This window comes from Balearica regulorum, chromosome Z (assembly GCF_011004875.1).
Source record: "Balearica regulorum gibbericeps isolate bBalReg1 chromosome Z, bBalReg1.pri, whole genome shotgun sequence".
NCBI classification, from domain to species: domain Eukaryota; kingdom Metazoa; phylum Chordata; class Aves; order Gruiformes; family Gruidae; genus Balearica; species Balearica regulorum.
In genome coordinates, this window is record NC_046220.1 from 76577454 (window position 1) to 76604846 (window position 27393).

At 51.7% G+C, this 27393-nt stretch overlaps 1 protein-coding gene across 4 annotated transcripts in view; it reads right to left on the reverse strand.

Moving 5' to 3' along the window:
• Nucleotides 1-27393, reverse strand: part of CNTFR (ciliary neurotrophic factor receptor) — a 212000-nt gene that overhangs the window by 104742 nt on the left and 79865 nt on the right. The window contains exon 3 of one of the 4 annotated variants that reach the window (XM_075739640.1): nt 16485-16513. The exons of the other annotated variants lie outside the window; for them this stretch is intronic. The gene's annotated coding sequence lies outside the window, so the exon portion shown is untranslated. The remainder of the gene's footprint in view (nt 1-16484; nt 16514-27393) is intronic. 4 annotated transcript variants of the gene reach the window in all.

A 27393-nucleotide genomic window follows, 5' to 3' on the forward strand; every position in this document is an offset into this window, starting at 1 on the left:
ACGGCCCCCCACGATGCTCCCAGCTTGCAGCCCCAGCCCAGCTGCTGCCCTGAACCCAGTCCAGACCCCTGTGCCTACGCAGCTGATTCAGAGAGCTCCCGGGAGCATCCCGGGCTGGAAGGACCACAGACCCACCTTCGGCACCCGGTGGAAATGGAGTATTTTTGAACCTTCACGAAGGCCTGGAGCACACCGGTTGGGGAGGAAGATTGGTCCAGCTCTCTTATCCCCCAAAGACTCCTACATCTCCACTCTACAGCTGCATTAATTATTTCATCTTAGTCTGGCTTCCTCATTAAGCTAACCTAGACGGCCTGCGGCTGAGTGACAGTCTGCAAGAATCCAAGCCAGCAGCGCTGGAAGCCATAGGTTTGATGTGATTTACGTGGACTAATATTACATATATCTCAAACACGCAATCTTTAGAGGACCTGAGGCTGCCTGATGGAGGAAAGCCCACACAGAGATGGCAGCGCAGCATCCGGACCAAGCCTGGGTATCAGCATCTCACCCCGCGCTTGGCCAGGAGGGTCAAAGCTGAACTGCAGGGGCAATTCCCTCGTGGATGCCCTGGAGCTGCAGAGAGCGGAAAGCCCCGGCACTGCTGCCAGCGGACCCGAGTGTGACACAAAACATCTGTGTCAAAGCAAGGGCCAGGAAGCATGACTGCTCCGGCACCAGCCACGGGACAGTCCCTTCACCCCACTGATGTGGCTGTGAGTTCAGCTAATTTTGGCATCGGGCTCCCCTTGGGATGTCTGGCTTTCATGGGCTGAAAGAACAACGCTTCGGGGCATTACGCAGATCCCCTTTTTCCAATACTGCCAAATCCGAGGCTTTTGTGTGAATCCACCACATTTTGCCGTCTCTGCAAACAAGTGTATAGAAAATACAGGACTTTAGCCCCTTGGAAGCCTCAAGGGAAAATTTAAAGCAATGAAGAAATATGAGTTGTTTTTCCATGAACCCATCGAAAAAAAAAAAAACCCACCCTGAAAAACCCCACATTACTTTTCAGCCTGGTTTTACCAGCAGTACAGGTCTTTTTCCCACAGTCTAAGGAATCAACACATTTTCAAATCACTCCTGCTTATGGTATTGAATATCAGAAAACGATTGCCTTTCATTCAGCAGCTGTTTTGGGACTCCGAGGGAAAAGGTAGTCAGTCTAAACTTAGCAAAACACAACAAAAGGCTTCGATGCATTTAAAAACTAGTTGCTAGGACTGGAACGGGAAAGGAGAGGTCTGCAAGGGGTGCATGTGAAGAGGAAGATTTTGGGGTGCCAGCATCCTTTCACAGCCCCAATCTCTCTCGGTAGCAGAGGGATCATCGCAGCACTGCTCCACTCCTCTGGCTCCTTGGAAAAACACAGGGATGTGTCCTCATTTCCCCAGGAAAATCAGCAGTATCTCCCAGTTTACCCACCTTCAGCCTTTCCAACGCATAGATGCCCTGGCATCTCTGTGCTGCTGGTGGGGAGTGGGCAGATCCAAAAATAAAACAAGCAGCTTGGTGCATTTAGAGGAAACCCAACGGAGAGAATAGCAACAGGGAATGGAGGACTTGCTGAAATAAGTTTGCCCTGAAGTACTGGAAGGAGAAAAGCCCTGGTCTCCTGCAGGCTTCTGACATTTAATCTCTCTGTGCCCTCAGCAATAGCCAATCTGCTCTTGCTCACCCTATGTCTCCTGCTTCATTCACAGGGAAGAGATCCAAAACCCAGAGCTTTCCTGAAATGAGCATGGACCTGGCCACCAACTCTGGTGGCTTTCTCTATCACACTCAGTTGCAGCTGGCCAGCAGGATGGTGAGCCTCTGCTGGGGAAGGCTGACAGCCCAGCAGACCACAAGAAGGTGATCAAAAGGGAGGGGAGATGGGGACAGCCAAAGCTGGCAGGTATCAGCACTCAAGCAGCCCATCAGCCCTGGTTGAACATCCCCAACGACAGCCCTGGGCAAGGGACAAGAGCAGGGCACCTTCTCCCCATCCTATCTGACCCCTGGTTCATACCTGGCCCCTGTAGAGCCACAAAAAAGCCTTAATGCCACCAGGTAAGCAAAGAGCCATGACCGCCGGGCTTCTAACAAAGACAAACTGCCTCTCTCCTTCCTCCCAGATTGCAAGCAGATGTGTGCTTAAATTACCTGCTGCTGACTGTGACGCTTAGCAAAGCGCTGTGGTCTAGGAGCAGAACGAAGACAAAATGTGTGAAACGAGGGAGAAGAGGATTAGCGGGAATTCAGCTGGCTCTGGGAGGGCAAAGCGTCGCTGTTGCAGAAAACAAATGTCACTTCCATCACAAGAGGTACATTCACGACAGCTAGCACAAGGGAAACCCTGATCTGGCTAAAGACACCGATGAAATCTAGAAAGCCCAGGGAAAGGCTGCAGGGTTGCGTCTGGGCTCCCCAAAGGGAATCACTCCCAGTCCACAGCATGCTACAGGAGCAGCCCTGCTTGTGTTACATGGCCTTGGCCTCTTCTTTCAAAGAAATCCTTCCAGCCTGTGCACCTCACTGCCTGCATGGCTCGTGCTCTGGCTGCAGATTGCTTTGAACTGCCTGACCCAGCTGCTGGCAGTGTTGGCTCCTGTGGTGGGCTGCATATGTGGACCTATCCTCCTCTATGGGCTCCCCAGCGATGCTCCCATACCAAGGAGGGTGCAGACACCCAGGGCCCATCTCGGTGGTGCTAAGAATGATGCTAGTGGAGGAAAAGCCTGGAGAAGGGTACCCCCACCGTGCTGGCCCACCACGATGCAAGGGGCAGATGGCAACCCTGGGCTCTGCACCACCTCCGCCCCTACTCAGAGCCACCTTCCACTCATGCAGGCAGGACCTTTCCCCTTGTGGGAGGCTGCCCAAAGCCTGAGGCATCAGGGCATGTCTTTGCAGTAAAGGTATCAGGCTCCAAGCAATGCCTCCTTACAGAGCTTGGACACGGGTTCAGCCCAGGAGAGCCCCAATGCTGCATTTCTTCCACACAGTCAGGGGCAGTGGCTTGCTGCAAGGATCTCTGGAAGGGCATCCAACAGGGTCTCCCATCTCCCAGCAGCATCCTGCACAGCAGGACAGTATTATGCAAGCTGAGCCTTTCAAATCAAGCCCAACCTGCTCCCCTTCCCCCTCGCCGCTCCTGGCTTGTTCTCTGCCGAGCCCTTGCGGGTCACACGTGGCGTCCCACTTCCCGGCACAGCTCCGCCGACTGGAGCAAAGAGCAGAGTCAGACCCCAAATTGCAGATTAGTGCGTTGGGTTCATGCACGGGAAACAAAAGATCGGAAATCTCTGAAGTGCACAGCTGGAATCCACACCCTGACCATGTTTTTGTGAGATATCACGTACGTTTTTAAAAGCTATCTAGAGAGGGTTCTGCTTTAAAACAGCCTGGCGGCTGTTGCACCAACACCACCGCCTGTCACGCTGACCAGGACCTTCGATTGTTCCCTGTCCCCCACAGGCCACGCTCATCTGTAGCCTTTAGCCTTAGGTTATGAAATTATTCAAGGAAAAGATTAAACCTCCTCCTCTGCATTCGTTCAGCACCAGCTGTGGAGGGAGGGTGGGAAGGGAAGGACATGCAACCAAGAAAAATCACTGCGGGATACTACGTGCCAACACCCCGAAATTATGGTCCCCAGGAACCCTGGGGTTTCTCTCTCCATCGTATTTATGGCCTCACAAGGTCACTGCAAGGGGAAAGCCCATGAGCAGCCATAAGATGCTCACGTGGTATCATGAAGAACAGGGACCACAAAAGCACTCACCTCCCTCTCATGCTGCAAATGTGTTTTCTTCTCCTTTCAAAGCTCCTGCAACAGCAACTATACTTTTATGGGATGCTGAACTATGGGATCTTTCTTTTGCCTTCTTCCACATACCAGGCTTCTGGGCTAAAAGTTACCCTAGGTGAGAAAAAATATCCTTACGAGATGCTTACCTATGCTGTTCCTCAACACTGCTGGTCTCCAAGGAGCCCCCCAACACACTGCAGGAGCCTGGGTTATGGTTTATGTCCCTTAGGGCTTCATTTCTTCCTCGCTGCCTCTCCTCCCCATCTCTCATGCTGCCTGGGTTGCAGGCTGCCCTCTCAGCCTGGCTCCGTGGGACATTTGCTTCATCTTAATTCACAGCTGCCCATCTGTGAGCCCCTCCTGCCTGTGTTGCCGACCAGGAATGACTGGTGAGCCCTGCTCCTCCCCTGGGCTCCTCCACCCCGAAGCATCACCCACATATTCTTGCAGCAAGTGTTTCCTCCGGGAGAACAGAGATCCCTCCATTCAAATTGACCTCGGCAAAGTGACAGCTTCTCCATTCCTCCTGCCCTCTTTGTCTGGACAAGGGGAATCAACAGGAGACATTGCATTTCCAATTGAAACAATTAGCTTAAAAGCCCAGTTTGAAATTGAAGATCCAGCCCCATGACATACCACAACCAGCCTCCCCGAGACAGAATATTTTGGGAGCCTCTCCGGTGTTTGTCTTTTAGGGACTGCAGAGAAGGTGCAATGTGGTGCCAGGACCCAGCAGACACCATGCTCAATGTACTTGCCATGCTGGGCCATGGAGCAGGACCCCACACCCCATTTAGAAAAACACTTTCCCACGCAAGCAATAAATAATGGAGCAGCAATACCCAGTGATACGGCCGCAGGCTCACGCCGATGTGGGGAAAAGCCAAGCCAAGCTGACCTGGGACAGCAAAACTCGGAACAAACCCCCCCCTCCAGCAAACGCAGGGCTGACGATGAGATGCAGAAAGGACGTGAGTCATTGAACGAAGGCGTCTGCTTTTTCCAGCACACGTGTGGAGTTATTCTCACCTGAAATCAGTTTTTGGACAGCTAGAGAGCACAAGCTGTTTCAAGTCAAACATGCCTGGGTCGCTCTCCCAGGCAGAGAGTTATCTCAGGGTTTATTAACGGGGAAAGCCACTGCACCAACACGCTCGCAGGCTCCAGCTCAGCAGTGTCGTGGCGAGAGCAGTGGGGAAGGAGAAGCAGCAACACTCACTCTACTTCTCCCTAGAGAAATGATCAAAAAAAAAGAGCAAGACCATTGCCTGCAGACAGGGGTGCCCAGCACCATCCGGATGGCTCCAAGCTGCCCTCCCTCCCACACCGAGATGGGAAACCCATTAAATGCTGCAAGCAACGAAGCCTCCGCTGCTCATCCCTGGAGGCACTTTCACAGTCAACTTGAGGAAATTGTTCCTGATATCCAGCCTAAATTTCCCTTTGTTGATTTTCAGTTGAGCAGCGGAAAAATGGGAGCTTTAATGAGACAAGCGGGGCCGCTGCAGGGGAAGGAGCCGTCAGTTTGAGCGAGGCAATGCACAGAGCTGCGGTTTAAGTGGAGCAGCTATTGCAAAAAGCCCAGAATCCTACAAACTTGGGATGGAAAAGGTCTATTAACTTTCCCAACGGACTAACATGAGCTTGTTCCCCCATTTTCTAATGCTTCTCCCAGTCCAGCTATTTGATTGGGACCAGAGCTCTGCAAAAATATGAAGGGCTTGTTCTTTATTTTTTTTTTATTTAATTTTAAGGAATTGCTGCACGTGGAATAAAGTGTTAGGCTTTATGGCCAGATTTTCTTGTTTCATCCAAGGGTAAAATTTTTGCTGGCTTGCCCACTAGACTTACCTTCTTCTGCCCTGAAAAACCCACCAGAACTCTTCTGGCACATGAGCCAGGGCATGATGTGCATGGCAGCAAGTTGCTACCAGCTTGTGTTTGAAAAGTTTTTCAGGGAGAGAAATGTGACACTTTCTGGGACACAGGTGCTGCTCAGCAAGGCACCACCCGCCTCAGAGACTTCCTCACAGCATGATGCTGTACTGCAAACTGGCACTGGGAGAAGTTCACTGGATGTGAAGCCAATGCTACCCTTCACTATTTTTTCCCCCTTTAGCTGAGGAAAAGGCTTTTCGTCAGCAGATAAGACACTGTAATGCTCACAGGAGCATGCCTGGGACATGCAGGTGTGTGAGCAAGAGGTATATAAAGGAATGATGGTGCAGCCAAGTGGGCTTGACCACGGGGAGAGCATAATCTCTACTGCTTCAAGCAACTGGGACATCAGGCCCTAAAAATCCAGCTTGGATATGTGCTTCAGCAAGCGGAAGAGCAATGGTTGGGTCCAGGAGTGCTGGGTCCCTTTGCCTAACTCACCTGAACAGCATCAGCCTTGAATTTCCAGAACAGGCTGGCTGCTTCGGGGCTGCTCTGTGGGGTAACGGAGCTCCCAGACTGCGCTGCACCACTGCAGCCAGACCCATCTGTAGCGGGCAGGGGTTTGCCCAATACGCCCACAGATCCCCATGGTCACAGAGATGGAGGTATCGCAAGAGGTAGAACACACAGGACTAACCAGCCCAGCAGGTGTTTGCCTTAATCACACACTGTTTTCTTAAATGTCAGATGGTTGCGTGGCAGTAGAAGGGCACTTTTCCACTCTGCTTTTACAGGCTTGTAAAGGCAAACTGGCTGCACGCTCCCTGGAAATGTCAGGTCCGATTTCCTGAGGACCTGCCATCCATCAGGTTTTTACCAGCAGAAGGAAAAGGAGGGTGCGCTCAGCTGTGGTGAGCGAGGGGGCTGTGTGGGCAGGTATCGCTGCAATGAGCCCTCCCTCCCCCTGCACCTGTGCCAGGTCAGAGAGGTGCGTTGCACCCTTCAAAAGCATTTGGCAGGCAATGCTGCTGTGCAGGGCACCCTGCAGTTAACCCCTGGGATTTCCCTGCTGCTGCCCTCGCGGTGCCCTTCGGTGTCACAGCAATACGCTAATGTGATAAAACTTAGGCACAACAGGCTGCAAAAACTTCAATAAGAGATCCACGCCACAACATTAAAAAAACCCAGCCCATTGGGGTTTGTGGCAGGGTTTAGCAGCAGGACAAACCTGAGTGGAGGGAAATGAAATAGTGAATTTCTCCATCTACTTCCTAAATGTCGGGTGAGGGAGCACATTGCACGGTACATTGCAAGCTTGGGATGTGGCAAGATACCAACTGCATTTTATGTGTTGCAAAACCACCTCCTCTGTGGCAGCTGAGATTTCAAAGCATAAGCTCTGACCTTGGTAATATTTTTTACATATTGAGTCACTGCCGACACTGGAAATAACAGGGGAAAAGGGCTGGGATTTCAAAGATTTTAATGCATGGCTGGATCTGCGAAGAACTGGGACAGCCCCAGCTGCCAGCCCAGCCCTCCAGCCCTCTGCCACTCTTCATTACAGGCACAAGGCAGTGAGACTGAAACAATCCAAGGGGATGTCAAGTCCTGCCATACTGGACTGGGCAAGAGGAGGATGAGGAGGCAAAAGCCTGCCATGATGCAGTGGGCATAGACCTCCACTGGTAGCCCTAAGGGTAATGAGCATGGCCTCACGGGGGACTCTCAGTTTTTTATGACCCACCTCCAAGGGAGGATGGCTTGAACAGGCTGGTCTCTTTTTTCTTCCCCTTATGGAAAAAATCAGGGCAGGTTCATGTCCCTTGCCTGTGAAGGCAAACATCTCAAAAAGAGCAAGGGGCAAGGAGAGAGGGGACTCAGCAGAGAGCCTTTTTCACTGGTGGGAGCAAAGCTAGATGGGTAGATGGCTAGGGAAAGAGAGGAATACTGCTCACACATGACATCCCACGCCATCTGCTCCCTTCAGATTGACCCTCAGCCTGAACGTCTACCCCCCTGAGACACTTTATCAGATACATAATTCGATTCCCCAATTATCCCCCCTTCACCCAGCAAGGGAATAGATGTCTCCAATAGCCCTGATTTGCTAAATAAAACACTCCTTGAAGGTTCCCCGCAATAACATTTGCACAGAAAATTGACATTCTTCCTCCTCCCATCCGCCCCGACACTGCTTGTTTGTAAGTTAATAACTTGGACACTCGGCTGAGCTATTGATCCCTTCTCAGCACAATCATTCTTTTGGGTCCAAAATACACAAAAGAATAAAAGAACGAGCTAGCGATGGCAAAATTAACTCAACACTTGTGTGTGGCCCTATGGCATTAGCATTGCAAGAGGACTCGGGTCCTTCCCAGCTGCTCATGATGTCTTCTGCAGGTGCGGCCATATGAGATTGCATTTACTTCTCCATCCTTCTCCATTGTCAAGGAAGCGGTTTTGTGGCTCATAGGTGGAAAGTCAGCTTTCATGACCCAAAATTATAATTTACTTTTAAATATTCACCACCCAGCCAGGGCTTCGTAGCAGGTAAGATCGTTCATGCAGGTGTCTGGGCTAGAGATCTCCAGCAGCAGTGGCAGATGGGTACCATCACCTTTAGTTATAAGAAGGGCAGTGTTTCAGAGCCTCAACTCCCCAGCTGAAGGACAGAGGGAACACTGGATCAGTCCCTCCGTCCAGGGCAGGATGTTCTTTTGGCTTTTGTTACATTAGACAGGACCAGAGGCAGAGCAAAGCTCCAGGTTTCATCCATTCCCTCCTGCCAGCACTCACTCGGGTGCAGATCTCCCTCTGATACCCGCTGTAACGAAACGGGATGAAAGGAAACAATTAATTCTCCGCAATGCCCTCGTCCTCCTTAACGGCTCCTGCACCAGCAGGGCATTGCACTGCTTTTCCTGGGGGAATCCTCGCCCGAGCCTCGACGTTGTATTTTTGCTTTGCAATCTGCTCACATGCCTCTGGCTAATTGTTCTTCAGATTGCTCTTTTCAGGGGAGATTTTCATGGCAAACAATCAATTTTTCCCAAGTTGCATTTTTTTCCTTCAAAGCCTTTGATGTCTGGGAAAATAACAGGCAACCTCAACACACGGCTGAGCATCAGGCGAGGGCTGGGAAGCACTAAGCGGAAATGCATTTAGTTGTCTGGGTCAAAAACCATTTCCTTTGTTAAATGATTATTATTGTTCCAAGAGGATTTCAGTGGGAATTGAGGGTGCTTAGATAGATGGATTCACAGGTTTGCTGAGCTTCTATAAGGGTCTCTATATCCTCCACCATAATTCTACATCATAACTTCCAACACCAATAACTCTTCTATGACTCCCAACAGATATTCCTGTGCCTTCCAAAGCAATAACTTCTCAATGAACTCCAGACCTGCCAAATCGACTGTTTTCCCCCTGCGGACGCCTGCTTTTTGGCCCTTCTCACCGCTCCCCTGGGAATCTTGACCCATTTACCTCTCCTTCTGGTTCCAAGCTCAGTGCAAGGGGAGATGAGATCAGAAAGCGATCTGTCTCAGACATCAAGAAATAGCTCTGGCACTAAAAGCTTTCAGTCATCTCCCATTTTCCTGACTGCTCTAAGCAGCCGAGGATCCAGCTCTGGACCTGCTCATACCAGGCATCCTTCTGAGCAAACCTTCCTCCATCACACGCCGCCCTTTCTCACACTGCTTATTTCTTCCCACTCGTACCTGAAAATGGTTATGAGTGTGTCGCAGGTCTCCCCTGGAGAAATTACTTAGGTTATTCACCGGGGCTAGAGAACAAACACTTAAATAAGAAATAAATTGCAATGCATTTCTTGGGTCGCCAAGCCTCCCAGTTCAGCCATAAGAGCAGCGCGCCAGGCACAGCGGCACAGAGCTGCTACCTCTCTGTGCACTTGATCTTAACGATGTGTTAATTAAGCTAAGGTTAGAGCTGCTCGTTACCTTATTATTTTTGGTTCTATCACAGTAATGCTCAGCAGCCTCAATCAGGAACAGGCTTTTTTTTTTTTTTTTTCCCCCTCTCTCCTTTTAAGTCACAAATTATTTCAAGATCTGGTAAAAATAAATGCATACAAGCAGACTCTGCTCTTTTCCAGGGGATTTTGCTCTGCAAGGGAAGAAAGGTTTCAACAGTGTGTTTGAATCAAAAATGAACATATGCAAGAGGGGAACAATGATATGCATCAAAAGTTACTCTTTTTAGTTGAAAGGTTTTCTTTTAAACAAAGAAAAACCCCAAAAGACTAATCTCACAGCACTAGGTGCTGTGTACAGAGTCAGTTCGTGCTGCAGAGTGAATACTGAGCAAGCTACAAGGCTGCCCAAAGGAGGACAGAGGAAGGATAAGTGATTTGGCTCCATTTTCGGGCTCTCCAGTTGCTATCCCACTCGCCGACACGCAAACTTGTACAACCACTGGGGACGAGCGTGGCCGGCCGCCTCTCAGGTCGTCCCCATCCCACATGCACACGGAAAGCAAGCACCGCTTCTGTGCCTGAATAAAAACCAGAATTTCAAATGATGACACTGAATTTGCCGGTGAGCATGTTAAAAGAGCATGCCCGCCCTTACGTAGGTCTCCCTGTGCCAGGCTGCCTTCACATGGGTGCAATGAGCTGCCAGTTCTCGTCAGCCCCTTGACATGCCGCCATGGGCACAGCCCTGCCTTACCCATCCCAGGGAGTGATTACCAGTTCCTGAAACCAAAAGGAGTCCAGGAGGGAGACACAGCTGGAGAATGCCGTGGGGGCAATTTGGGCAAGTCCTCTTGACCCCAGGTGGGATGTGGGTGCCCATGCTGGGGGGGTGATGCTGCTGCCCTGGGAAACCCAGATAGCTTTCCCCATCTCAACTCCCTTCCAGCCAGGGGGAAATGAGCCATGGAAACCTGTCAGGTTCTTTGTGGGAGGGTTCAGTGTTTCTAACAGGGTGGGCACCTCCGATCACCGAGGCTGCCAGCTTCTCCTGATGGATAACCTTAGAAGTTGGTGTAGGGGCAAGGCAAGGAGTCCTGCTGGCAGTGCATCCCCCAGCTGCACTCCATGGATGGCCTGGGTTTTTAAAAGATGCCATCACACCCACACTATCCAATTACTAGGAAACAATTAAGCTGACGATGGACCTCAGGACCACAGTGGAAAAATGTGACAGCAAGCCACCTGCTCAGTGGTAGCACGGTTTTTCCAAAGGATTTGCAACCCAACGTTGTGTCTTTTGTCAAAGGGGAGCCAGGACTTGTTTTGTCCTGATTTTCAACCAAAATCACCCTATGCCATTTCTAGCTGCTTCCAAAAACTGCTCAAAAATGTCATTAGGAAACAAAACCTCTAGAAACCGTATTTCCCTGCCCTGTGCTGAAATCGTCATATCCCTTTTTATTCCATACTGTTATTGTCATTGGAAAAAACCTGGTTCTGTCCCAAAGCTTAAACCTTAACTTTGGAAAATCTCTGAAAAGAAAAAAAAAAACCCAGCCTTTTCTGGGGGATAACCCGTAGGAGAAAGACTTCAGAAAGTCTCAGCAGTGCTTAAATAGATAATGGAGCAGAAATGGCTCCAGGAACTAGGGCAAGAGCAGACTTTTCTGGGGAGTACAGTGTCTCCTAAAGCAGCAAGTCTTGTCGGCTCTAGTTTTCCAAAGAAGTCTTGCAGCACAGAGTGATGCAGGCAGACACACACAGACACTTACTCGGGGGCTCTGGCATCCAGGCTTCGAGCAGGAAGGCACTGCACAACTGCCCTAATTATTTGCTGAACATCTGTCTCTCCCCTACTACTGTGAGGCTGGAGGAGTCCTCCTGCATAGCCGAGGATTAGCGCTGGAAAAGGTTTTGTTGACTGCATGATTTTGCACAGGAGGGGGAGAAAAAAAAAAATCCTGCAGATACCCTGGAAGAGAGGTGTTTCAGGGCAAATCTCGTGGATGAAGGAGGGGAATTTGTGGTCGAAACCAGAGACCTTGCTGGAGCAAGCAGTGGCACTCACCCTGCCAAGGGCTGCGGGGTTTAGCAGCCCCTTATTCCAAACTGGGTGGAGCAGGAGCTCTGCTCCTGCAGTCCTCCACACCTCGAGCAACACCAGGGCATCTATGACAATTGTGAGGATCCTGGACTGTAATGTTCCTCCCTCCAAAACCCCTCTCACGTTTCCCTACAGCCAAAAATGAAACCTAGGAAGATTAATGGAGCAAAACGGCAGAGGCACGGGGGGAGTGGGGCATGGCTGGGCTTCCCATGACCTATCAGTCCACGCCTGGCGTGTTGCGATCGGTGTTGGAAATTGGAGCTGCCCTTCAGCAGAGCTGCTGGTTTTCGGTGGGAGGAGAGCCTGAGGTAGGCAGGACGAGCCCCCGGTGCAAGGAGAACTTGTGCAGGGCTTCTGCTGTGGCATCCAGCCCGCTCCCCTGGCAGCAGGCTTTAAGGAGAGGTTATCTGCCAAAGACCAGTCCATCAGTGGCTTTCCAGGGACTGCTTCACTTCCCTGGGATGAAGGCAGGTTCCCAAGTTTGCTGACAGCTCCAGAATTTATGGCTTTTATGGACAAATCACTCAAAATTGCCCTATCTGGAGTACTGTGTCCAGCTCCGGAGCCCTCAGTACAAGGAAGATGTGGAGCTGTTGGAGCGGGTCCAGAGGAGGCCACGAAGCTGATCAGAGGGCTGGAGCACCTCTGCTATGAGGACAGGCTGAGACAGTTGGGGTTGTTCAGCCTGGAGAAGAGAAGGCTCCGGGGAGACCTAATTGCGGCCTTCCAGTACCTGAAGGTGCTTGAAACAAAGATCAGGATAAATTTTTTGAGGGGGGCTTGTTGTGGTAGGACAAGGAGTCATAGTTTTAAACTTAAAAAAAAGTAGATTTAATCTAGATATAAGGAAGACACCTTTCACCATGAGGCTGGCGAAGCACCGCCACAGGTCGGCCCCCGCCCACCACGAGGTGGTCGACGCCCCACCCCTGGAAACATTCAAGGTCGGGTGGCACGGCGCTCTGAGCAACCCCATCGAGTTGAAGATATCCATGCTCATTGCTGGCGGGGTGGACCAGGTGACCTTTAAAGGTTGCTCCCAACCCAAACTATCCTGTGATTCTATGAAAATAAACTTCAAGGAAGATGGAAGATTTACAGCCTTCCCAGGTGGGGAGGGCAAACGCTGTAAGACTGCACCATGGGCATGAAGGGGAAAGAAAGTTCAGCCTTGCCTGGTCTGCTTCTCCCTGCCTAAAAGGCTAGAAAAGGCCAAAAAATAATAGGATTTCTATTTGTGGTGTGGTACCCTGTGGAGGGTGTGCACGCTTCCCAGTGTCTCAGCCAGGATGTGTTTTTTCCCAAACTCCCTCCATAACCAGGGAGAGAGGCAGCAAGGCAAGGAACCTAGGACAGGCTCCTGGCATAAATCACCCCCTAATAAATTGAGTAACCTCCTTTCTGGACAGGTGGTGGAGGGGATCTGGAACTGCAGGCAATGGAGCCAAGTGGCTGGAATACATCCATCATCTTTGGTCTGCATCCCACCAACCTTGAGAGGAAAAATCTGCCCAACCTTGTGTGATATCCACCACCCATGTTAACAAGGTCTGCACAAAAAGCCTGACAGAAGCCTAAAAACCAAACCCATGTTGAAGAGAAGTAAATCCCCTGCTGTTTAATTAGCACAAATGTCTTGTGAGCTGGGAACCTTCCCCCCCCCCCCCCGCCCCGCTTTGAGCCCATTGGGGCCAGAAACTAGCACAGTAACACAAACAAAATGTCCCTTAAAATCAACTGGTGCTTTTGGCCAAGCAGAAACAGTTGGGATTTCCAAATATGGCCCATGGGAACATCAGCCCAAGCATTCTTGGGAAGCATCTCGGAGCCTGAACTGTCTCGCAAGAATAAAATCCTTCACTCCAGCACGACTAAAGAGCCATCGCATTACAGCCGCTATCGCACAAGCGTGCAAATTAAGCAATCGATCAAACGGGCAATACTCTGGAAAACAGCAGTGCATGGTGCGCATCGTACTGGCAGTGGGCGAGCAGAGCTGACCTGTGGTTGCCTCCCATCACATATGGGCTATTGTGTTCCCTTCTGCACCAACATCACAGCAACTGACAGCAACTGGGGGTTTCTTTTTGGCTTTGGCCTTTTTATACAATTTTGGGGAGCAAGACCCTTTCTTGGAGAGAATACAGGTATCCAGACAAAGCATTTGTTTTGGACTCTGCCGCTATATAAATCAATGGTTATTCTGCGGGGAGGTGACAGAGCAAAAAATTAGATGTAAAATTTGCCAGACGGCAAGAAACGAGCTAGAAATTCTTGCCGTCTCTCCTGGGTCAGGGAGGGAATCCTGTCTCAAAGGTTTGGGATTGCATGTGTGCCTCCAGCTTCACATAATGATGTCCCCCGGGGCAAAAAGAGAAGGAAGACTATTTAAAACCTCTTATGATTTCTTGTCTTCCATCTCTTTTAATTGCTTTAAAGAGGACATCGTCATTGCCCGTCCATGGACCGAAATCCCAGAAAGTGACTTTTGGAGCCCCGACACCAGGGCTGAGCATCTGCTCAGCACCCAGACGCCCAGATATGTTTGCAAACAGATCGGGCAAACGGCTGCATGTTTGTAAGTGTATTTTAAAAATCAGATCCTGTTGGCAGGCAACTCTCAGGCAGCAAGCAGGGCCAAATCCCATGAATAAATTGCTTGGAGCGAGTAGTTTGACGCGCCATTATTCATAACTAATGCAGTCCTAGTAAACAGAAAATGGAGGCCAAATCTGCCTGTATAGACACCAGTGACCTCATCTGTTTTCATCCTATTTACTGAGCAAAATAAGAGCAGAAGAGAGTTACCATCATCCTCTAAGAGTGGAAATGAAGGTTTTGGAGGAACAAAAATTCCCGACAGCTCCAGGGTGAGGTGGGACTCTGGAGAGCGGGGATGCAAGCTGAATTCAAAGTCAGAACACAAGTTTGGTCCCACTGGTGCAAAGACACAAGTAAAACCAACCAAGCACCTCTCCCATTGCTGAGCAGTTCTTGCTCAGGGTCATGAAGAGCTCAGCTTGCCTCAGCCAAGAGGAAAGCTGGAGCTGGCGGAGGTGGCAATGCACCCAGAGGGCACCTCCCCAAAGGTGGGTGCTCTCCTCCCATTTCCCAGACAGTGTTTCAAAGCAGGTTGTGCAGAGTTTTTCAGGAGCAGGCAAGCTGCAGTGCACTTCCCAGCCTCTCCATAATGAAGTCATAAGCAAAACAAACAAAAAAAGCCAGGGAAGCGAAGAAGGAGCAACTGGCCGCTCCTCCACCCACCACAGCAATTGCAGGCTGTCCGATACAACCATCAACCAGTTGGTTAAAGCAAGCACAAGACGCAACTCTCATAGTGCCTTCACGCAGCAAAACCCAGCAGAAGTCACTGCCATGGCATATTGTATGAGCAAAAAACCCATCCTGACTGCAGAAGGGAAGAGACCTTCAAGAGGCACAGGTCTGCTGACACTGATGCAGCCGCCAGAGCAGCAGCTGCTTGCAAGAAGCCAGGAGGCTACAAACCAGAGCACAGACGTGCTATTTCTGCCACATTTCCTATGGTCTTTAAGAATTATATTTATTTCAATTTGGGCAATACGTAGAAAAATTGTGAACACGGCTGTGATCACTCGTCCCTTGCTTCCCTTCCCAAATAATGCAAATTTTAAAGGCATTTTAGTTGCAAGCTACTTCCACCATGAAGAGGCCAGCTCAGCACCTCCAGAATTTACCTTAGGGAAAACCAGAGCCATTGACCTGAAGACTGCCACGTTCATCTAGAACGCAAAGGGAAATACTTCTGTAAATGACAAAGAAAATTTATTACACTGCTTAAAAGTTACAGCCCATTAAAAAAATTGCCCTGATTTGAATCATTGACTTTTCAAAATAAATACTATTCTTTCATCAATAAGCTCAAAATATAAGCTAACCACAAAACCCTTTGGAAAAAAGAAACATAAAAATGATATCTTTACACATTAATAACATCTATTGATCTAACTGCAAGCATATGTCCACATACATAATTTTACCATATCGCACATCAATAATACTCTACACTTTTTTCATATTAAACTGTGCTATTCCCATGAAACCAAAGTCCTGACTATTTCCCTAAAAAGGCCCTTGACATTTAAATGCACAATGGTTGCATTTCAAAGTATTAACACTAAGAGCATATTTGGTTACTCAGACCGGTATTAACCATTCATAAAGTGAATGGGGTAGAGTCATAGGCATTTCAGAAAATAGAAACACTTTTATTTGTAATAAAACCAACGGTATTTTCTCTGCCTCATTTCACTACTACCTTATTCACATCTCAGACCCTGAATTTATTAAGCAGCCAAAGCAGCTCAGCCCGAGCGCAGCATTGCCAGCTCTCAGTGTTTTGGACGAGGCTTAGCGCGCTATAATCTATTTATTAATGCTTTGAAGAGGGCTGAGCAACAAGGAGGAAAAACTGGCAGATGACAATATTATTTAGACTAATCAAGAATATGATGGATAGAGGAGACCTTCAAAGTGAACAGCAGCGCCAGGCAGTGAGGAAGACCAGTGTGGTGATAAATACAAGGCACTGCACGCTGCAAGGGAGATTTTGAACTAATCACACACATTGCTGCAGCCTAAATTAGCTGAAAACAGCCAGCAAAGTGATGTCAGTCTTCACTCTGTAGCCATGGCTAAAATGGCAAACAAAATGTTAGGTGATATATAAAGACCTGGGATTATAAAATACATGACGGCATAAATCAACGGCACGCTCTGACCTGGAATGCTCCAATCAATCCTGGATATCCTGCGTAAAAAAAGAGGAAAAAGATTTCTATTCAGAGATGGGCAATAAAAGCAATGAGATGCAGAGAAAGAGCAGAGTGTGAGATTGAGAAGTCTGAGACTTTAATTTACAAAGGAGGCAGATAAACAGGAAGAGGAAGGAGGTGCAGGGATCAATGAAAGACAGCTGGCAAATGCTCCTCAAATACGGCAAGGGCAGAACAAGAGTCTACAAAACCAAAAAGGAGACTTTAAGCTGCTTTATTTACGCACCCATAGAGCCCGGTGCACAGCCAACTCCTGGGCTGTGCCACCTCCAAGCATCCTGCAGACCCACGACCAGGAAGAGTTAAGAGCACAAATCAAATGCTTTGATTTCTGAGAAGACTCATAGGTGTGTGGTGGCACTGGCGAGTGGTGGATGAAGGAAGGGCTGCACCAGGGAAAAGAGCACCAAGGTCGAGAGAAACGCCACCACAGCCAGCATGAGGTCTTACGGACAAAACCTGCATCCAGCCAGGAAAACGCAACCTGTTCCCCGCAGGAGGTTGCTTCAGGCTGGGCAGAGCCAAGGGTCAACGCATGCCCGGCAGCGGGCAGGCTCTCACCCTGCACCTTTCAGGGGTATTTTAGGTATTTATTGACCTGGATTCTCTCTGTTTGCATGTCTCCCTCAACCCTTGATGAGGACCACCGCTTCCTGCACATCACTATGAACGTGACGTTCATATGGATCGCCAGGGCAGCTGCTGCTCAAAGAGGAGAAACTGAGGCAGAGCCCCCACCTTCCCCAACACCATTGGGATGCTCCTCAACACCGCACTCCCTGCATCCACCAGCTGCATCCTGAAACCACAGTTGCCCAGGGGTGGACGGGTGGACACAAATCCTCGCACGTCTCTCCATTTCTCCCCTCCCTGTTTTTCCGAGGTCCGGTGATTTCCCAGCTGATGAACACATTACCACCTCATTCGGCAACGCCTCGGAGGCACTCACGTTTCAGGCCCCGGCGAGAAAAAGATGAAGTATGAAAATTCCTTTCCTTTCCAATCCAGTCCTCCCAGCACTGGCCAAGGAGCGAACACAAAACACCTCGGAAAACACACAAAAATCACCGGACGCGAGAGGCCGTGCCGAAGTCGCACCATATGCAGGTGTCAGGGAAAAAGGTCTCCTATCTCCCACGCCAGGCTGCTATCTCCATCCCACAAAGCCTTCCCGTGTGGGGTTGATACCCAGAGAGGATCCTCTCCCTGCACCAGCTCATCAGCAACCTAGACCAAGCAAAGCAGCAGTGGAGGATGCACCCAGACATGCCCATTGGCACCAAAAACTGTCTGGAGATGGTATCTAGCCTTGGAGGCTTCAAATGTGTCCATGCTGACATGGGCAGCTGTGCATATGAGCCCCTGCCAAGATATCATCTCACCATTCAGCTACAAATATCACTGGGGGCATTTTTATCCCAGGCATCACTGGGGAACGCACAGTCCCCTTTTCCTGCCCTCAGAGCCACAGTAAAGGGAGACAGGTATTGGGTCAGGCCAGGAGTTAAACACTGCCCCAAGGCATCTCCTGGTGACATCCCTGTCTGCAAACAACTGCCTTGTTTTTTCAGAGAGGGTGCAGCACGTTAAAACCCCTGAGTCAGACTGGGAGCTCACCCCACTTCTGCGGCCAGTGGCTCCAGAGCCCTTGTTTGGGGTATTACTTAGGAAAAAAGTGGGACAAGCATCCATGGGGGTGATGGAGAGAATGTCCAGTCCTGCTCCGGGAGAAAGGGACACGTTGGACAACCTTCACCTTCATCCAAGATCCTTGGGAAAATGCATCAATGCTGCCAGCACCTCAGGCCAATGGAGACTGATGCTCCTCAGGAAAGGTCGAGTCTCCTCCCTGAAAGGCTTTTTGGAAAGGGGAGGGTTTCATAACATTTATGGCACTGTTCCTCCCTCCAACATCCTTGTAACACCAAGCAGAGCAAAAAACCCCACAGCTCTGTTCCATGCTGGTTTTTCACACCATCAACACAAATGGGCTGATCACACCAAATCCATGCAGGATTTTGTGGAAAGTGCAGAAGAAAATGGGACAGAGGTTTGTTTAGCAGTGACAGCCCAGTCCTGCCTCTGACATTTGCTCCAAACCAGTGAACTGCACAGCATTTGAACTTTTGTTTAGACAGATAGGCCTGTGTATTTAGAAATCCTTGAAACTCATCCATCTGCAAAGACAGCAACTCTCGATAATGCAAAAGCTCCAGCCGGGATGCTGAGCTCAGCAGATCTCTCTACAAATGATTCCTATTAAAGTAAAAAATTACAATGCAAGCGTCTATTAGACAATCCAAGCCTGACATAAAAAAGGAATTAAAAAAACATAATATGTTCGTGCCAGCCATCTTTATAGACCACTGAGGAGCCCAGCGAAGGCATCAGGACACCCATTCTCCATCGCCTGCCCAGTGCCCAAACCCACCCAGAGCAATGCACCCTCCACCACACCTGGGACCATGCTGGTGCAGCCATCCTGGTGGGGGTCTGCACAGCTCTTCAATACCTCCAGAGATGGATACTCCAATCTATCTCCCTGGCAGTCAGTTTGGACATCCACCCACCCTTCCCATGAGGATCAGCTCTCCTGGCACGCAGCCTGAACTCCCTCATTGTGTTTTACACCCAGGGTTTATTGCTCCAGGGACACAAGGGCTGGTTTCCTGGGACCTTTTTGCATCGCTGAAAGCTTACGGCTTTTTGGGTTTTTCTTCTCCAGCTTCAATGCTCCCAAACCGTGGCCTTGGGGATGGGGACATGCTCAGATCGCTGGCTAGTTTGTCCCCTAGCAGCATCAGCAAAGCACTGAGAAACTCATCACAGGTGACGGGTGCAGCCATATACCAGCACTAGTCCTCATCCCACCAGCACAGGCAATGAGACACAGCTATCAGGACCAAAGGAAAAACAAAATCCTAACCATGAGCCTAAAGACCTCCTGAGGCCAGAAGAGCTGAAGGAGAGCTCTGTCTGTGGTTTCCCCAGCTGGGGAAGAGGGTGGGACGTGCTGGGGGTACCCTGCCAGCGCCGTGTCCCCTCTCCCTCCTGGCACACCGGGCAGCAGCAGCACGCTCAGGTCCCAGCTCCCTGCCCACCCCCCCACTAAGCCTAAACCAGCAGATTATCACATTAACGCTTCAAATGTTTAATTTCCTGCTCCAATTACACTGGTTTTGCAGCAGCAGAGGTGGGAGGCGGGGGGAACAAACGAAAACAAGCTGTGTGCTTCCAAATAAACCCAGAGTGACTCTCTGACCGCTGGGCTTCATCCTCCACTCTCTGGCTGGGAATGGGGGGCCGGTGCTCACATCAGCAAGGGTGCTCACGTCGGCAAGGTGGCTGTATACAGTCATGGGAGCCACCTGAGTGCCGACCTCTCAGGCCAGCAGTGCAGTTGGTCTCCACCCCGTTGCTAAAATAAAAAGGTTCTTTTGTTTGGTGGCTCTGTCGATCTCCACAGTGCTGCAGAAACATTTGCTGCACCACAAGAAAAACAAGGCAGCTGGTGTTTGCAGAGCAAAATGGTAACCTGCTGCAGAGAGGGGCCAGGGGGAGCACCGAGGAGAGAAAGGGGATGGGGTAGGAGGAGGGCAAAAGTAGTGGGAGTAGGGAGGGGCGGGCGTGGGAGTGCAGGGGAGTGATGGAGCAAAAGATGGAGGGATGAAAAGCACAGAGGGGAACTGAGGGAGAGGGAAGGCGAAAGCACAAGAAAGGGGGAAAGATAGTGGGGAGAAAGTGAAGGCATGGAGAAGGAAAAGGGGATGAGCAAGGAGGAGAAAAGCGCTCAGGAAAGTTCAGGCTGTGTCTGCACGCAGGCTCCAGCAGAGCTGCCTCTGCCTTGGACGCTCCCTCTGCCACATCCATCGTGTTGCTCAACCCTCCCCAGAGGAAAAGAGAGATCTGGAGGAAAAGAGATATCCCAGCCCAGGCGCCTTGCAGGGCAGCAAGTCCAGCTTGAGCTGCTCACAAGGGATATTAAAAAAATAAATCCATCCCCAAGCAATCGCTCAGCTTGAAAGCCCCGTTGGCTTCCTGCAGGGAAGAACGGGTCTCTGGAACTCAAACCCCCACGGAAACAGCACAAGGATGGCTCTGCAGCATCCCGCTGGCCCCGGGATCAAGGTGGCCCCCCCATCGCACTCGGCTGGGCTGGGGCAGAGGATCCTGGCTGCCCGCAGAGCCGGCGATGCTTTCCCCTCAGTGCCCTTCCCGGAGGCCGCCCATGGCTGCCGTTATTTATAGCTCGCTGAGCGTGCTCGCCGCACCGAGCTCACCCGAGCGCGCAGGGAAGGAGGCGAGGAAAAAGGGCCGACCTTGGGGTCGGGGCCAGGAATAGCTGCCAGTGGACAGAAATAGCTAGTGCCATGTTCGGCCCTGGTTCTTCGAGAGCCGCTGGATCGGAGCACGGTGTTTCCAAGATTTCAGCCCCAGCCAGGATAGGATTTATGTCTCCTTTGGACTCATGTTCCCCCCTCCGAGACCCGCCCCCCCCTCCATAGCTGCTCTTCAGCTCCAAAAAAATTGCTGGGTGGATGGAGCAGGTGGGAAGGGGCAGGAAAGCAATCCAGTGGTGGGGAGGGGACGATTGACCTCCAGAAAATGTGCTGGAAAAGCAAGGGAGGCAGGTTGCGAGGAGGGACGGGTTTCAGCACCTGCTGCCGCGAAGCCCGACGCTGACCTGGGAAGGGGCGACGCAGAGGAGCAGATTGCAGAGGATTTTGGCAGCGCGCAGTGATCAGCGCACAGCTCGATGACTCCTTTGGGTGCCTGCGAGAATCTCAGCACATGAGATCAACGCGGACGGCGTGCAAGGCACGGAGCTGTCACGTGTGCACCTCCGTCCCCCCGAGGAGGCTGCGAGGAGAGACAGCCGCCTCCTCACCCTGGGCATGCAAGGTGTGGGCATCCTCCCCATCCCTCCAAGCATGTGCACATATGAACATGTGTGTCCATTTGCATGTGCAAACACAAAGCCCAGTGCATGTCGCCACATCCAGCCCACATGCGAAGGACTTTCCTGGGTGCCCTGGCAGGACCTGCCTGCAAACACCGTGGACCCCAGCATGCATCCTGGGCCCACCTTGCTCTGCACTCGGCTGTGCCGAAGCTGCCTGCCCCAAGGCAGGGCTGGATGCTGCTTCCAGGTCAGGGAACAGTGACTGAACCCTTCTCCCCAGAATTGCTGTTAGTTACAGAGACCATGGGAGTGGGAAGGCCTGATCCTGCTGCCTCCAGCACCAGTTCCCAAAGCCCAGCCGCTGGTGGAGGCAGACTTTAACCCTCAAGCACCACATCCAGGGGCCAGTGCTTGGGTGGGTAGGTGAAAGATGACGGCAGAGAGGGGAGCATGGTGCAGCCTGTGCAGGAGGCTAAAAGCCTGGTGAAGTAGCCTGCTGGCTAGCTGGCCTGCAAAGGAAACCACCTTGAGGTCCCTGCAGAGAGGAGACCCTCACTCCCTATCAACCAAGAGAAGGTTTGAGCAACTCTTCTCCCATCCTCCCTGCATACTGCCCTCCCTGGAGAGCTTCCCAGCCATCTCCAGGGTGCTGGGGAAGGGATCAGCATAGGGCTAGGACTCTCTACCTCCTTCCGTGCACCCACCACCTCCCGGGAGAAAGGCAACCTGCCCCTTCTGCAAGGTCTCCCTGTGTGGCTGCTGCTTGCCCATGCTCCACAGCCGTGAGGCCCTTGCCCCGTGCAGTGCTGAAGGGCTGAGCCACAGGACAGACTGGCCATGGGCTTTTTTCCATGGAGTTTTGAGCCCAGTTTTGGAGATGGAGGGGAATCCAGGGCCCGCCTGCTCCTGCCCCCTAACTGGACCACCACAGCATGGACCCATAGCAAGGCACTAAACCAGCTCTGCGTGCTCCTTCCAAGAACTCTAGAGGAAGCTCCAAACACTGTCCATCGGATCGCAATGCAGCAGATATCACAAGCGACAGACGGAAAAAATATCCCACCCCTTGCTCCATAAAGAGCCACTGCTGCCTGATTTCCTTATCTCAAGACTGTTGTCTCCAGCCCTTTGCTGCTTTCCGGTACTGGTGCCAAGGATGGCCGTGTGAATGCATCTACAAGGAGCTGGGTAGGGCGTAGCTGGGCAGGGAAGTAGGCAGCCCAGGGAGGTCTCCCAGCCCAGGAGGATGTGCAGCATCAGGCAGGTCTCACCAGCTGGCAGCAGGCTGTGCTCACACAGCTGGGGAGTGAGGGAAGGGCCAGAGAAGGCAGAGGGAACAAACGGAAAAATAAAGGATGCCCTCAGCAAAGCGTTGAGTAGAAAACATGCAGCACTGGCACAGACCTTCCTATTTCCTGCAAAAATACATGCACATGCAGGTATTGCTGGTGTGGGGCTTGTACAGGCGTGGTGGACACAGTTCCTGCGGATGTTCCCCATCACCCCCAGCTGTCCCATCCTCCTATGGCAGCTTCGTGCGCAGGTGAGCAGGATGGCCTGCTGGATCTACTGCCTACCAAAGTGGCCCAAAGAGCTGTGGAGCCAGGCGTTGCCGTGAGCACACAGCAAGTCTGCAACATCCACCAGCCGGGGAAAATTGTCTGTCCAACCATGCAGCACCAAAGCCCCCTCACCAAACCCATCCAGGAGCAGCAGCGTCCCCCTGAAGCTTCTCCTGTTTGCAACATGCCTATAAGCTCACACCATGTCAGCCCAAGGCCCTGGGGAGCAAAGGCTTAACAGCATCAGCTCCAAGAGAGCCACATCCCAGCGGGACAAGGATGAGAGCAGGGAGGTTTGTGCACGCACATCTGGGGCAGAGCCCACGGAGGCCTTCCCACCACCCCAGTGTGCAAAACTCACCCTCTGGTCCTGGGGTTGGTTGCTTTTTTTTTGTTTAACAAACTACTCTCCAGCCTTGTAAGGCAAGTCCCCACAGCGCCCAAATAAGCCGAGTATTTTTGGCTGCTCTCCCTGCTGGCCTTTGGGAAACGCATACCCCACAGCCCTCCATGCCCTGGTAACTGAAGAGGCTGACGCTCCTCCAAGCCAGAAAAGGGATTACAGGACACGCTTGCGGGCTCGAATTCATAACCTTCAGTCTCCCCCAGAGCTCGGGTCCCTCCCACCTGAATTGCGGCGGCAGCACCGCTAGCCGGCAGCACCGCCAGCCATCTCCATCCCGGGCATCCGAAGGGCACGGCCAGTGTTTGGGCTTCAAGCTGGGGCAGAGCATCCCACCCCTCTGGGTTGCTTGCAATTAACTGCTTTCGAGACTGCAAGGAGACAAATGATTATAATTTAACAAATAGACTTTATCTTAAAACGAGTGCCTTACTCAACACCTATTGATTCCTGCTCCCCTTCTAGAGAAGCGTCTGCAATTAAGCTGTCACATCCCTAATGCCCACGTAAAAATGAGCCATCTCCAGCGTCTCCCAGAAAAACCTCGCCAGCGCAAAATTACAAAACCCAGCTGCCGAGTTCCTTTTCTACCCCTGAATTAGCCAGAGATGAAATTTATCTCAGTGGTAGACAGCAGAGCTTTTATCTGCATCCCTCCAGCTGCCATACAGCTCACAGACAGCTCCTGTTTTGCCCATCCTCTTCCAAACTGCTGATGGTTTTGCTCTAAAGTCAGGAGGGTGGTGCCGTCCATACGCAAGGCATTGGGGAGAGGAGAAACTCAGTTTTTTGGGCTTGTAGCCCTTGCAGAGCTGATCCCTGGCTGCTGAGACAGGAACATGCTGCGGGGGTGAGGGGTGGCCGGTAGCACCCCATCGCCCCAAGTAGTTGGCACAGGGATGCCGTGGGCTCCCCCATCCCATGGTCTGTCCCTGCCCTGCTGGGAGTTCTGCTGGCCTGGAACACAGGCTGAGCAGCCCTGAATGCATCGCATTAGCATGCTGTGCCTCAGTTTCCCCATCGCCACAAACAGCCTGGGTGCTGTTAGAACACTTTTGCCAAGCAGAGGAACAGGAACAGCAGCACAGGTCCCAGGGACACGGTGTGTTTGCAACTGAGGGGAACTTTCTTTCCTGAGAGCAGGTGAGGTGAGTATAAGAATTGCTTTCCCCCCGCCCCCGTCAAAAAGCCAATTAAGCTGCTGTTTTTAATACCCAGGCTGGGATCATCACCATGACACAACCACGCTTCTCTCGTTCCCCAGCGGAGCGGCTCAGGTTGACAAGCTCAGCCAGGGCTGCTGTGTCGCCCAGACCCTCCCAGGGACCCTGCGGAGAAGCCAAGGGGGAGATGGAGGGAGGGTGGAAAATCGCTGGGCATGCAGTAGCACCATGAGTGGGATTCAGCTCCAGGACAGTCGACAGTGCCTGGAAACCCTGAGGTTTTGCATTTCCAGTGCCCAAGCCCAGCTCAGGGGGGTGATTACTAGCCCACTGCCACTCACCAGGAGACAGAGGAGGGCAGCCGAGGGGAAAGACAGCACTGAGGAAAACGGCAGCAGGGGGAAAAAGCCACAAGAGAGACTGCGGTGCCAGAGATTAGGAAGGGATCTTTGAGATTTAACAGAGATTGGGGAGCTAGATTTAATTACACGCCACACACTCCGGCAGCGAGCCACCGGCTGCCATTCATTTCACCAATGCAGCGTATAGATTTGATAATCACTGCCACGCAGTGGGGATAATCTTCCCCTCGCCGTCTCCCAGCACTTATTTCACTGCAAGGAGAGTTGCAGTCAGCTGTGCGGATAGCCTTGCACCCGTGAGCAGAGCCAGGAGGGTTTAGGGATACAGATGGATGCACCCAGATGGGTGCCTGGCCCTGCAGCAAGGGTGCACAGTGGCGGTGCTGGGCTGGGCAGGGTGCATGGCTGTCCCCATTGGTCCCCTGTGAGACCATCTCACCCCAAAAACCTCCTTGCAAGGGAGGACTTGGTCCTCTTCACCAGTGTAGCTGGTGTCATTTATTGATAGTGTCCCTTTGAAGGCAAGCAGGGGACTAAGCAGATGCATGAGAAAGGCTCTGCAAAGCATAATAAAAGCAAGAGGACAAGCCACAGTCATAAAACACAGAACGCCAGGAGTCAACAGGGAGGACTGGGGGTGCCACGGCTCACTTCTCTGCCCCGAAAGGACGTCGCAGGAGCTCAGCGTTACAATCATTTTACCCGTTGCATGAAACCTGGGCATCTCCTGCTTGTTCCTAGGAGGACAAAGTGGACCCTGTGCCCCAAGTGGCAGGGCTGGGTCCCCGCTGGCGCTGTTGGGAGGGAGGTGGCAGGCATGGAGTGGTGAGCCCCCCCCCCCCCCCCCCCCCCCCCCCCCTTGGCTCCCATCCTCTCTGGAACGTCAATCAGGCACCTGCCAGTGCGGCCAATTCACTTCCATTTGGAAAATTAAAGAAATAAAATGAATCGTTTGCTTAATTTGAAAGGGTGGCAGGAAGCAAAGACGCCTTGGGCCCATGCCAGCGCGTGGAGGTCTGCTGCTTCTGGCTCGACTGCAGGGCTTCACTAGGAGAAACATCAGCTTCTTCCCTTCCTCTGCCTGCTGGACCAAACAGCCCCTGCCTGGGGGCTGCAGGGGCTCCCAGTCCGCTCCCACCAGTCCCTATTTTCAAAAAGTGGGCAGGGATGGGCAAGCACAGGGGTGCTCAGAGCACTGACTCCCCACCCCAAACCACATCCAAGGGCCATGGGGACCAGCGGCCCTGGGAATGCTGCCCCACCACCAGCCGGGAGGGTGAAACAGCTGGGACCACTTGGCATCACTGCATCTTCAGGGGCACCTGGGGTTTGGGTTCCCCCAGGACACACTGCCACAGCACAAGGCAGGAAGGAGGGAACACCGTTGGTGGTGAAAATACTATGAAAAATGTCTTCTATCTGCATCCCTATGGTCTCAGCTCCAGAAATGGCCTCCCACGCCCTAATTTTCATGATTTTGGTTCATTACAGGCAATACTTGCTGTTGGTCCCGGTCTCAGCCGCTCTCAGCTCAGGGGGAAACTTCTGCTCACAGGAGCTGGCCTCATCTGGGCTCTGCAGCCCCATAGCCTGTAAGATCCGCCCCTGCTTTGTCCCAGGGAAGGGAGAAGGAGCCACTGGGAGAGGACCCTGCCCTCCAGCTGGCTCTCCAAGACAGGACTGAACCCTGGGCTGTGTCCTTCCCCTTCCCCAATGTGCCTTCCTCACTTGCAAGACACAAACATCATCTCTCATTGCTTTTTTCCTCTCCCCCCGCCCAACCAAGGCGAATCCCCAAATCCCAGCTCCTTCCTGCCAAAGACACATGCACCTGCAGAGCAGCTGGTGCCAACATCCAGAGCAGAGCCAAGCACAACAAACGGGCTAAAGAGCCCTCACTGCACAGAGACCAGCTTACAAAAACAACCGTATTTCACCCAAACTCTATTAAACTGTCCTGGCTTATTGCTCCATTTCCTTTCCCACCACTGAGGATCAAATGAGATTTCTGTGACTACACAGAGATGCTCACACATCTTCCCTTCAGCTGCCCCTTCTGTGCTCCGCGTGGGGTGAAACCCATCATGGGGTGGCACAGCTTTCCATGCAAGTAATTTCCCCTCAACGATGACTTTTTCACGCTGGGAAAAATAAAACTGGGAGCACATTCTCACGCACGGTTACCCAACGGGGCACCCAAACCCTTTGTAAGAGCCCAAGAGAGTTCTGCAAGCTGGGGTCTCCTTGCAAAGCCCAAACAACGGGGTTACACAAGCTTCAAAGCCAAAAGGAACCAGTGTGTGATGGTGATACCAACCCGGTACGGCCCTGCCATGTCCTGACACTCTTCACCCGACGGTGCCTGCAAGCTCCGACCCCGCTTTTTGTGTAGCAATTAATGCAACGAGGCATTAAACAAGGAACAGGGCACTGCTCCCTTTCCCTTCCCTGGGAGCATCCCT